Below are 12307 nucleotides of genomic sequence, written 5' to 3'. Positions count from 1 at the left end.
TTTGTAGGTATTCTTTTGGTGTCCTTGACCCCCTGTAGGTCACTTAATACTGTCCCTGATTTTTCTGCAATACTCCCCAAGCAACACCTGATGTTTAGTTGTGAGTCTTTGCATCTATTACAACCAGCTTCTGAATGTCTCTAAGGAGACAGTTATGTTAGGCTCCTGACTGCAAGCATAACAGAGTATCATTAATAGTGTCAAGGTTTGGCTCTTTCCCATAGGACATGTCTTAAGTTGGGCCACTCTTTGGTTGTCCATTCACTGAGTCTCTGGTCCATCTTTATTCATGTGAATCTTATAGTCAGTGCAAAATCTGGGCCCAACATTCTGTGAGTGGGTTGATGTCTCCCTCCTTCTACTGGAAGTATCACCTGGCTATGAGTGGTGGCCACTTAATTTTCCATATCCCCCATGCTATTAGTCTTAGTTAGGGTCACCCTAACAAACTCCTGGGAGCATCCTCATATCAGATCTCTGGTTAATCCCAGAGACAAATACTTTTGTTTGGTAAGCCAAAAACAGTATGACTCATAAGAGTCCCATATTTCATTTAGGTAATTGAAATTATGAGATATTTACTTACTTTCAAATGGCAAGCTAACCATTCAAACTCAGATCAACTTATACCAGAAGTCTGCATGTATTTTGTGTTCTGGAGATTGGGTAAGAACATACTGAGTCCTCACTATAGTTAATATAAAGGAACAAAAACATGTTCATAATCCCCTGGCTCTATGATAAATAAAATAATGTTATTTTAATTAATTAATTAATTAATTAATTAATATCCCAATTGCTTTTCCATCTGGTTTTCCTTTATAGTTTTTCACCTTATCCATCTAAGAGGGTTGCCTCCCTGGGTATCCCCTAACCCTAGTGCATCAAGTCTCTGCAGGATTAGGTACATCCTATCCTCCTGAGGCCACACCAGGCAGCCTTCTGCTATATAAGTTCCAGGTGCCTTGAACAAGCTCCTGTAAATCTTTGATTTGTGGCTCAGTCTCTGAGTGCTTCCATGGGTACAGGTTAGTTGACATTGCTGGTCTTCCTATGGGGTCACATTCTCTTTCAGAGCCTTTAATCCTTTCCCAAACTCAGTGGTGGGGTTCTTGACCTCCATCCAATGTTTGGCTGTGAGTATCTGAATCTTAGCTGCTGGATAGAGCCTCCCAGAGAACAGCTACACTAGGCTCCTCTGCCACCACAACACAGTATCACTCACAGTGTCAGGGATTGATGGATGGCCATGGGATGGGTTTCAAGTTGGGCCTGCCACTGTTGGCAGTTCCTTCGGTCTCTGCTCCATCTTTGTGGTTGAATTTCTTTTTTTCTTTAACATCTTCTTTAATAAGACATTATAGCACAAGTGAAGTTGCAAGTGTGTCAGCTAAACATGGGGATGAGAATGGAGACAAGTTTAATGTGAACCTCATTTATTTTGATAACTAAGATAAATACAGAACACAAACAGATCAGTCCCCTCTTGCCATTTCATATCACCTTTGAAGACAATAAAACAGTTTTTAAACAAACTTTTTTATTAAGAGAATCTCCAAAGAGAAATTACAAAGATGTTTGAGTTGTCATTTTCTCCTTACAGCAGTTTTAACTGGAGCACAAATTAGGACCATGCTGGCAATTCCCTTGCTAAGAATGAAGATCTATCAACCATTCCCTATCACTAAGATACAGAATGAAATAGGGTGTTTTCAGCTGCTCATAAAACAGTTAAATACAGATTGAAAAATGTTTTATTCTGACTTATAACAGTGAAACAAAAAAAATTAAACTGAAAATTGTGAACTGGCTCTGAATAACCAGTTTGTTACTATAAGAAACATGCATCTGTGTAAAGCATTCTTTTTTTGTTTTTTTTTATTAAATATTTTATTTATTTACAGTACAGATGTCATCCTCTTTCCCCATTTCCCCTCTCTAGAATCCCCCTATCCTATACTCCCTCTTTCTTTATGCTTTTATATGATTTTGATTACATGCATGTAATAAGGTCAGTTCTAGGTTGAGGGTCTAGCAATCCAATAGATGCAAATAGTCAAGGAACAAGCAAGACAATAAACACAAATAGTCAAAGAAAAAGCAAGGCATTAAATACAGTTACGTGAGCACTCCTGTGGTCACTGTTTCTAAACACTTATCAGGATGAACAAATTATCTGAGCCTACTTCCCTATCCTAACCCAAGGTTATTTTCATGTCTAAAGCCTACTTACTTGTTCTAGCCTAAAATTTAGATTCCTGACTGATATTACTTCTTTGTTGTAGCCTACGATTTAGACTCCTACCTGAAATTACTTTTTTGTTCTAGTCTAATGTCAGATTCCTGCTTGAAGCCTTGTACCTGGCCAATGTCATATACTTGTCAAGCAGCTCCTTTCCTTGTCCTTGGCCCATGTCAGCTTCTTGCCAAGAAGCCCCAAAGGCTCTCCACCTCTCCCCCTCTTTTATTTCATTAACAAGACTGAGTCTGTCAAAAAATGCCTTCCTTACCCGTCATGGAATATGCATTATCAAGTGCAATGCACTTCTGTCTTAGGTTGGTAAAGGGCTCTGTGCAGAATCTTACCCATCCTTGGCTTGCCAGCCTGTTAATTTAATAACTCTGTCTGGGGGTCCATTTTCAGGTTTAAGCCATGTACTTTGGCTGCCAATATGTTGATGTTGTTAAAGGTAAGCTTTAACACAATGGGTAGGAATAAAAGTATTCCCAGAACAAGAAGGGCTAGTCTGATCAAGTTATGTATGCCATTCCTAAGGTTTGTCCAAAATGGAAATACTGAGCTCAAGCCATGAATAATTTTATTGGCATTATCTGCAGCATCAAAGGTCAACAGAGCAACATTCTTTAAATTCATAATCTCATTATGCAAGTTAACACACCCAAAGAGGTGTTAGGATTATGGTAAATATCCTACAGGTGTCTTTAAACTTTTTTCTAATTATAATGACAATCATTGTGAATTTCAAAAGTAACACTACTCCAATAATATTTGTCATGACATTTGGAATGGCTCCTAACTCTTGAACCCTGAAGCGCCTTCAGATAATTTAAATAGTTTATAGAGCATCATTTGTTGTTCCAGATACCTATATCAATCCTTTTGTATACTCAATACATTAGTAACATTTTTTGCTAGATGGTTAACAAAAATAGTTGTCTTAACTCCTTGTGTCGATTCTATTGCAGAAGCAGTGGTGCTAGCAATCAATGTAATTAAAGCTGTGATACCAGCAATAATCAAGCCTGCTACCCTCTTGCTTCTGCTTAAAGCCTAACTCACTTCTTCCATCGCTTTCAAGCTTTTTTCAGAGAATCAAGGTTTTCTAATACTCAGGCCAGTGAGACAAAAGCTGGCTGATAGACCTCCATAACAGACATGCCAGGTGTCAACACACTAACATAATTGAAAATTATACAGTCAATGCAACCCACAACAAATGCTGTAGAAGAGACAAAACCAATTTTAGCTTGATAATTAAAGAGCCCCAAAACATGCAGCAATGCTTGCTTTAAATCCAGATCTTGTCCCAGCACCATCTCTCACTATCCCAACAGCACAGCAAGCTACAACCAGCTTCCAAACATGTTCTTGAGAAAGTCCAGATCCAGTCCTCCAAAAGTAGACTGCTACCTCCAATATTGGACTCATCTCCAGACCAGTACATGAATGAGGCCTAATAGCTGGGCACCTTCAAGAAGAATATAAGAGACATAGTTTCTCTTTTCTATTCTCTATCCCACAATGTCTAAAAACTTGAGGCAAGGCAGCTTGTCCCATCTGGGATATAGTCAAGCAAATGTGGGTCACAAACATGTCCTATACAGCTCCCCAGTCACCATTGTCAGGGCATACAGCAAGCTCACAGGTCAGCATCATTTTTTGTCTCAGCAACAGTATGTCTCACCAATCTTTTTAAAGTTCCTTTGTCCTCATCCACAATACCTTGTCCATGAGGATTATGAGAAATCCCTGTAATAAATTGTTGTCAAAAAGTATCAACAACTCAACTACAATTGCTAGACACATTATCTGATTTTGTTAAATTAGCTATTTTATTTATTTACCTTTCAATGTTATCTCATCTCCCATTCCCCCCCAAAACCCCTTACCCCATCCCCCTCCTCCTATTACTATGATGATGTGCTCCCACCATCCTCCCATTTCTGCCTTCCTGTTCTCAAATTCCCCAGCACTAGGGAGTCCAAACTTTCAGGCACCAGGCCCTCCACTTCCACTGATACGTGGCAAGGCCACCCTCAACTACCTATACAGGTAGAGCTATGAGTCCCTCCCTTTGTGTTCTCAGGCTAGAGAATTTAGAATGTCTACTCCAGCTTGTTTCTTAGGACCATGTGCTTGAAAAATTGTTTTCCAGCCTTTTACTCTAAGGTAGAGTCTGTCTTTGTCACTGAGGTGGGTTTTCTGTATGCAGCAAAATGCGAGGTCCTGTTTATGTATCCAGTCCATTAGTCTATGTCTTTTTATTGGGAATTGAGTCCATTGACGTTAAGAGATACTAAGGAAAAATGATTGTTGCTTGCTGTTATTTTTGTTATTAGAGGTAGAATTATGTTTGTGTGGCTATCTTCTTTTCAGTTTGTTGGAAGAAGATTACTTTATTTCTTTTTCTAAGGTATAATTTCCCTCCTTGCATTGGAGATTTCCCTCTATTATTCTTGTAGGGCTGGATTTGTGGAAAGATACTGTGTAAATTTGGTTTTGTCATGGAATATCTTGGTTTCTTCATCTATGGTAATTGAGAGTTTTGCTGGGTATAATAATCTGGGCTGGCATTTGTGTTCTCTTAGGGTCTGTACAACATCTGTCCAGCATCTTCTAGCTTTTATAGTATCTGGTGAGAAATCTGGTGTACTTCTGATACGTCTGCCTTTGTATGTTACTGGGCCTTTTTCCCTTGCTGCATTTAATATTCTTTCTTTGTTTTGTGCACTTTGTGTTTTGATTATTATGTGACGGGAGGTATTTCTTTTCTAGTCTAGTCTATTGGCGTTCTATAGGCATCGTGTATGTTTATAGGCATTTCATTCTTTAAGTTAGGGAAGTTTTCTTCTATAATTTTGTTGAAGATATTTATTGGCCCTTTAAGTTGGGAATCTTCACTCTCATCTATACCTATTATCCTTAGGTTTGGTCTTCTCATTGTGCTCTGGATTTCCTGAACGTTTTGTGTTAAGAACTTTTTGCATTTTGCGTTCCCTTTGACAGTTGTGTCAATATTTTCTATGGTATCTTCTGCACCTGAGATCCTCTCTTCTATCTCTTGTATTCTGTTGGTAATGCTTGTGTCTATGTAGTCTCCCTTTGTGATTTCTTTATTGTTTCTACTTTCATTTTTATGTCCTGGATGGTTTTGTTCAATTCCTTCACCTGTTTGGTTGTGTTCTCTTGTAATTCTTTAAGGGATTTTTGTGTTTCCTCTTTAAGTGCTTCTACCTGTTTGCCTGTGTTCTCCTCAAATTCTTTGAGAGTGTTATTTATGTCCTTCTCAAGTCCTCTATCATCATCATTAGAAGTAATTTTAAATCTGAATCTTGCTTTCCTAATGACATGGGGAATTCAGGACTTTCTAGTGTGGGAGAACTAGGTTCTAATGATGCCAAGTACCCTGGGTTGCTGCTGCTTATGTTCTTGCATTTGCCTTTCACCATTTGGATCTCCTTAGTGCTACCTGCCCTGTCTCTGGCTGGAGCCTGTCTTTCCTATTATCTTGGTTGTATCAGAACTGTGTGGGGTGAGTGTTACTACTGGAATTAGAGCTGGGGCCCATGGTCTGCTCAGTGCTCAGGCCCAGACGGGAAGTAACCAGTGCTTTAGACCAGGAGTCAATTGCTGGGTCCTGGTGGGTCCCAGTTACTCCCTGTTTTGGGTGGGCACTGCTGTCTGCTTACCTAAGATACTGCCTGGGTTAGAGCTCCTGGGAGGCCTGCTTCCTCTGGGTTCTGTGAGATTGGGGGCAGAGCTGCTGCCTGGGATCTGCTCAGTGCTCAGGCCCAGACAGCATAAAACACTTTTTTTTTTTTTTTGGTTTTTTGAGACCGGGTTTCTCTGTGTAGCCCTGGCTGTCCTGGAACTCACTCTGTAGACCAGGCTGGCCTCAAACTCAGAAATTCACCTGCCTCTGCCTCCCAATTGCTGGGATTAAAGGCGTGCACCACCACTGCCTGGTATGTAAAACACTTTCAAAAGCTCTAAAATTGCCATTTAACTAGAATGTAAGATCCACAAGAAAACAGGTAAAACTCTAATTCTAGTCAGCAACATATCAGGAAACAGTGTATATAGCAAGTATGAAAAGTAAGATATTAAATACAGAAATAGATGGACTGTACTTATGTGAGGCTGGGACAGGGCTGCTGTGGAAACTATCAGCACTAGGACTCTCCTTTGAGACACCTTCCTTCAAACTCAGCTTCATGAGCCAGGTGGTCAGAGTATGCTAAGCTGTCCACCAACTGCCCAGGCTACACCACGACACATCAATTTGTTATGCTCAGGTCAGGGCTGCAGCTCTAAGCAGCTGTCAGTATGTAATGTTCTTCCCATTACACCAAGCTCTAAACCTAAACTGATTTACAGGAGACTTGCTTGTAATTACAATGCCAGACCTAGTCTTCCTTAACTGTCAGAATTTACCTCATCCTACTTTAACACTTTGCTAGTTCAGGTGGAAGTCAGTTTAAACAGTATTTGATTTCAGGAGCCAGCACTAAGTCTCTAAAATTAGAGATTGTTTTTTTTTTTTTTTTTTTTTTTTGAAAGATAAAGAATATTCCAGGAATTAGCCCAGAACAAATTATGCTAATCTTCCTGTTAGATGCAAAACTCTATTCATAAAATTAGCTAATTAACTTTCAAAAATCTTTCAAAAATTATAGTTCAATTTCAAATTAAAAGAATTTGAACAATTTGCAAAGACCCATTAAAAGACATGTCTTTACAGTTCACACTTGTTCCTTCATACTTTGTCCAGAAGGGCTCACTGGCAACCCTACCAATTTTATGAATTGTATCTTGTCATCTACAATGCACTCCCAGATGGACACACAGGAAATGATCAAAAGTGGGGAATGGCATGTGACTGCAAATTCACAGAAGCAACAGATGAGCCATTCCTTATCCTGCATCAGCTGCCAATAAAATCATGTGCACGATGTAATGAATGACTTTGCTCTAGTTTAATAAACATGCCACTGAGCTGAGAAAGGGAGATAATTGCTCTAGCAACACAAGCTGATCAATTCATTTTATAATTAAGGTAAATACTAGGGAAAGATAGAACAGAATTTCTAGAACCATTTATCCTGAGGTGGTGTAAAATCAAAGCACTACTTTATTTTTTAATTATTTTTATTGAATATTTTAATTACATTTTAGATGTTACCCCCTTTCCCCCTTTCCCCTCCACCCAGAAACCTCCTATCCCATCCCCCCTCTTCCTGCTTCTATCAGTATGTGCCCCCACCCACCTACCCATTCCCACCTCCCCACCCCTGAATTTCCCAGTTATTTTACACAATATGAACAATATAATTACCATTGTAAAAAAATTTATAACAAGAATAGACTGATTTCTCAGATTTGCATATCAGAGTCAACTGTACATTTTCACAGAATTGTCTTTGCATGAAGCCCAAAGGGAACAGCATAAAAATGGATGTTTCTGTAGCCCCTTTACTTTTTGCTGATCAACTGTTTGTTTAAAAAAGTAGCTGCAGGTTTGTTACCTAAGTTCTGAGTCAGAAGAGTCAAAGGTGCCATGAATTCACCTGTAAACATCTTTATGCCTGAACATCAGGCAATTCTGGAGGAAGTGGAGTCTTAGAGTACTTGCTCTCAAAAGTGCTGCTTGAAGGTCTTGGGGTCTGGCATTTGTGTCCTACAGGCTGTGCAGATATATATTAAGGCAACTTTGGCAGCAGCCTTTTTGATTATGTCCTTGTTTCTTCTTTTGTCCGGCTTGCTTTTGGGCATTTTTCTGTTGAGACTGAATCTTTTGCTGTTCACGATCCATATCCAGGCAGGGCGATCTGCTGTTTGAGAGACTGCACAGTGCTCGAACTGCTGGGCAGGACAAGCAGGGAAGGAAGGGAGAAGCCCCGCACCACTTGGTGCCTGAGCCACCCACAGAGGAAGGACCTAGCAGAGCTGCACTTCTTTTATATAAAAGTGTTGTAGGTGAGTTGGTGTTCACACCACACCTCTGGGGGTACCGTCTGGTTACTGGAGGTGGTCTCTAGGTTTCTTATCCCAACTGGTGGGCTAAGATCATATGAACTGAGTCCTAGGAGCTTCAATCATCCTCAACTCTGGGACTTCCTAAAGAATCTCACACAGATGTGTATTTCCATTCACTGTCCTGGCCCTTTGTAACTCTCTCCTCTCTCTCCCCATACCTGCTCCTGCCCCCACCCAAGCTTTCCCCTTCCACTCTTCCACCCAGTTCTCTCCCTCCTTCAACCTTCCATGACTATCTTGTTCCTTCTAAATGGAATTCAAACATCCCCAGTTAGACCTTCCTTTTTGTTTAACTTCTTTGGCCCTGTGGGTATTTTGTACTTTGGGTATAATATTTACTTATCACTAGGTACATGTCCTTTTGGGTCTAGGATGACTCACTCAGAATGATACTTTCTAGTTCTATCCATTTGCCTGCAAAATCATGATGTCCTTGTTTTTAATAGCTGAAGAGTATTCCATTGTCTAAGTGTACCATATTTTCTGTATCCATCCACATGAGGGATATCTGCATTGCTCACAATTTGTGGCTATTATGAATAAAGTCGCCATGACCACAGTGGTATGTGTGATCTTGTGTGGTAGAGCGTCTTTGGGTACATACTCAGGAGTGGAATAGCTGGGCCTTCAGGTCAAACTATTTCTAATTTCTGCCATGTTGGTTTCCAGAGTGGTTGTACAAGTTTGTAATCCTTTCAGAAAAGGAGAAATGTTTCTCTTTTTCCACATCCTCATCAACATGTGCAGTAACTTGAGTTTTTTATATTAGCCATTCTGATTGGTGTATAGTGGAATCTGAGGGTCCTTTTTTGCATTTTCCTAATGACTAAGGATGTTGAACATTTCTTTCTGTGCTTCTAGGCCATTCAAGATTCCTCTGCTGAAAAATCTCTGTTTAGCTCTGTACCCCATTTTTTTCAGCTTCTTTCTATACCCAATTTTTCATTGGTTCTTTTGGTTCTTTGGAGTCTAACTTCTTGAAAAACACACACACACACATGTATACATATGCATATACATACATACATACATACATACATACATATATGTATGAGTCCTCTGTTGGATGTTGGGTTAGTGAATTGTCCTGTTTTGTGTAACTGACAGTTTCTTTTGCCTTACATAAACTTTGAAATTTAATGAGGTCTCATTTATTAACTGTTGACATTAGAGCCTGTGCCACTTGTGTTCCCTTGAGGAAAATTGTCTCAACTGATCAAGATTATTTTCTATTTTCTCTTCCATTGGATTCAGTGTATCTGGTTTTATACTGAGGTCCTTAATCCTCTTGGACTTGAACTTTGGGCAGGGTGTAAATATGGATCGATATGCATTCTTCTACACACAGAGAACCAGGAAGACAAGCACCATTCATATTGAAAAAGATCCCTCCTTTTTTAAATAGTATGGTTTAGAGTTCTTTGGAAAAATCAAATATTCATATGTATATGGATTTATTTCTAAATATTGGTTCTATTCCATTGATCAACCTGTCTGTTTGTGTACCAATACCATGCAGTTTTTAATCAAGACTGCTCTGTAATACAATTTGAGGCCTGGAATGATGATGTCCTCAGAAGTTCTTTTATTGTCCAGGATTTTTTGGCAATCATGGGGTTTTGCTTTGCCATATGAAGTTGTGAGTTGCTCTTTCAAGATTTTAAAATATTTTGTTGGAATTTTTATGGGAATTGCATCTAATCTATATATATCTTTTGGAAATATGCATATTTTTATTATTTTAATCCTATAGATCCATGAGCATGGGTGACTTTTTTCCTTTTTTATTGGATATTTTATTTACACTTCAGATGCCATCCTCTTTCCCCATTCCCCCCCCACTTAGAAAACCCCTATCCCATGCCCCCTTTTCCTTTCTGCACTAATACATTTTTCCATTTTTATTGGATATTTTATTTACACTTCAGATGCCATCCCCTTTCCCCATTCCACCCCTTAGAAAACCCCAATCCCATGACCCCTTTTCCTTTTTGCATTTATACATTTTTTAAAAAATGTTAATCAAAGGCTTTATAAGTTTGGTATTGCTCAATCAGAGGTGTAACCCACTACCCAACCTAGATATATCAACTATCTTTGACTGGTGGAGATACATGAACATCTGCCTCTCTGTCTCCCCCCTCTTTCTCTCTTTCATCACCTAGCTTCTCCTCTCCTTCTTATTCTCCTCTTCTTGCTCCTTTTCTTCCTCTCAGTACTCCTCCCATCTTAGTTCCTCCTACATATCACCCTTCCTGTTAAAATGAAACATTTCTCTCAAAATACAATTAGAGAATAATTATGCCAATTTGTACCAGTGAGGTACAAGATAGTCCTAATACCCAGTCCATCATTTTGTTGACTAACCAGAACCTCTGTCATCTATCCTAACTAAAACATTTAGTTCTGAACCTAGCTTTAGAATGAATGTCAGCTGACAACCATCCACTCAAATCTTTTCTCTTAAGGTCAATAGCTATATGTTTTCAACCCCATCAGAAATCCAGAATGACTGAGTTAACTATAATTGTGGGAAGCACAAAGCATAGCTTCTAAAACTTATCCAATTTATAGAGACCTCTGAACACCTGGACACTCGCTCTACTTCAAAACGTTGGAGCACAAATGTCTTCCTTGAAAGTCTGATAGAATTCTGCACTAAAACGATCCAGGCTTCTGTTTGGTGGGGGGACTTTTAATGACTGCTTCTATTTCTTTAAGGATTATGGGACTGTTTAGATGGTTTATCTGCTCCTGATTTAATTTTGGTTCCTGATATCTGTCTAGAAAATTGTTCATTTCATCCAGATTTTTCAGTTTTGTTGAGTATAGAATTTTGTAGTAAGATCAGATGATTATTTTATATTCCCTCAGTTTCTATTTTTATGTCTCTCTTTTCAGTTCTGATTTTATTAATTTGGGTATTATCTCTGTGCCCTCTGGTTAGTCTTGTTAAGGGTTTATCTATCTTGTTGATTTTCTCAAAGAACCAGGCCCCTGGTTTTGTTGATACTTTATATAGTTCTTTTTGTTTCTACTTGGTTGGTTTCAGCCCTGAGTTTGATTATTTCCTGTCATCTACTCTTCTTGGGTGTATTTGATTCTTTTTGTTCTAGAGCTTTCAGGTATGCTGACAAGTTGCTAGTGTATGGTCTCTCCAGTTTCTCTTTGTAGGCACTTAGAGCTATGAGTTTCCTTCTTAGCACTGCTTTCATTGTGCCCCATAAGTTTTGGTATAAAGAGCCTTTATTTTAATTAAATTCTAAAAAGTCTTTCATTTCCTCCTTTATTCCTTCCTTGAACAAGTCGTCACTGAGTAGAGCATTGTTCATTTTCCTAGTGTATGTGGGCTTTCCATTGTTTTTGTTATTAGGAAAGACCAGCCTTAGTCTGTGATGATCAGATAGCATGCATGGGATTATTTCAATCTTTTGATATCTGTTGAAGCCTGTTGTGTGACCAGTTATATGGTCTATTTTGAAGAAGGTGCCAGGAGATGCTGAGAAAAAAATGTATATTTTTTAGTTTTAATATGAAAAGTTTTTTAGATATCTGTTAAATCTGTTTGGTTCATAACTTCTGTTAGTTTCACTGTGTGTCTGTTTAGTTTTTGTTTCCATGATCTGTCCATTGCTGAGAGTGCGGTGTTGAAATCTCACACTGTTATTGAGTGAGGTACAATGTGTGTTTTGATCTTTAATAAACTTTTTTTTATGAACATGGGTGCCCTTGTATTGTAGTTCAGAAGTGAAAGGTCATCTTGGTACATTTTCCCTTGATTAGTATGAAGTGTCCTTCCTTATCTTTTTTGATAACTTTGGTTGAAAGTTGATTTTACTCTATACTAGAATGACTATTCCAGCTTTTTTCTTGGGACCATTTGCTTGGAAAATTGTTTTCCATCTTTTTACTCTGAGGTAGTGTCTGTTTTTATCACTGAGGTGTGTTTCCTGTATGCAGCAAAATTCTGGGTCTTGTTTATGTATCCAGTCTGATAGTCTACATCTTTTTATTGGGTAATTGAGTTCG

General features: G+C 38.8%; 1 protein-coding gene and 1 pseudogene across 1 annotated transcript in view; one reads left to right on the top strand and one right to left on the bottom strand.

Annotated features, from left to right (window-relative positions):
• LOC143440593 (leukocyte immunoglobulin-like receptor subfamily A member 6) overlaps positions 1-12307 on the top strand; it is a 39101-nt gene that overhangs the window by 5881 nt on the left and 20913 nt on the right. The window lies entirely within an intron of this gene.
• Positions 7822-8054, bottom strand: LOC143440856 (zinc finger protein 706 pseudogene; annotated as a pseudogene).

Source organism: Arvicanthis niloticus, chromosome 30 (assembly GCF_011762505.2).
Source record: "Arvicanthis niloticus isolate mArvNil1 chromosome 30, mArvNil1.pat.X, whole genome shotgun sequence".
Lineage (NCBI taxonomy): Eukaryota > Metazoa > Chordata > Mammalia > Rodentia > Muridae > Arvicanthis > Arvicanthis niloticus.
Note: the sequence above shows the minus strand (reverse complement) of the source record. Positions and strands in the feature narration are given on the sequence as shown.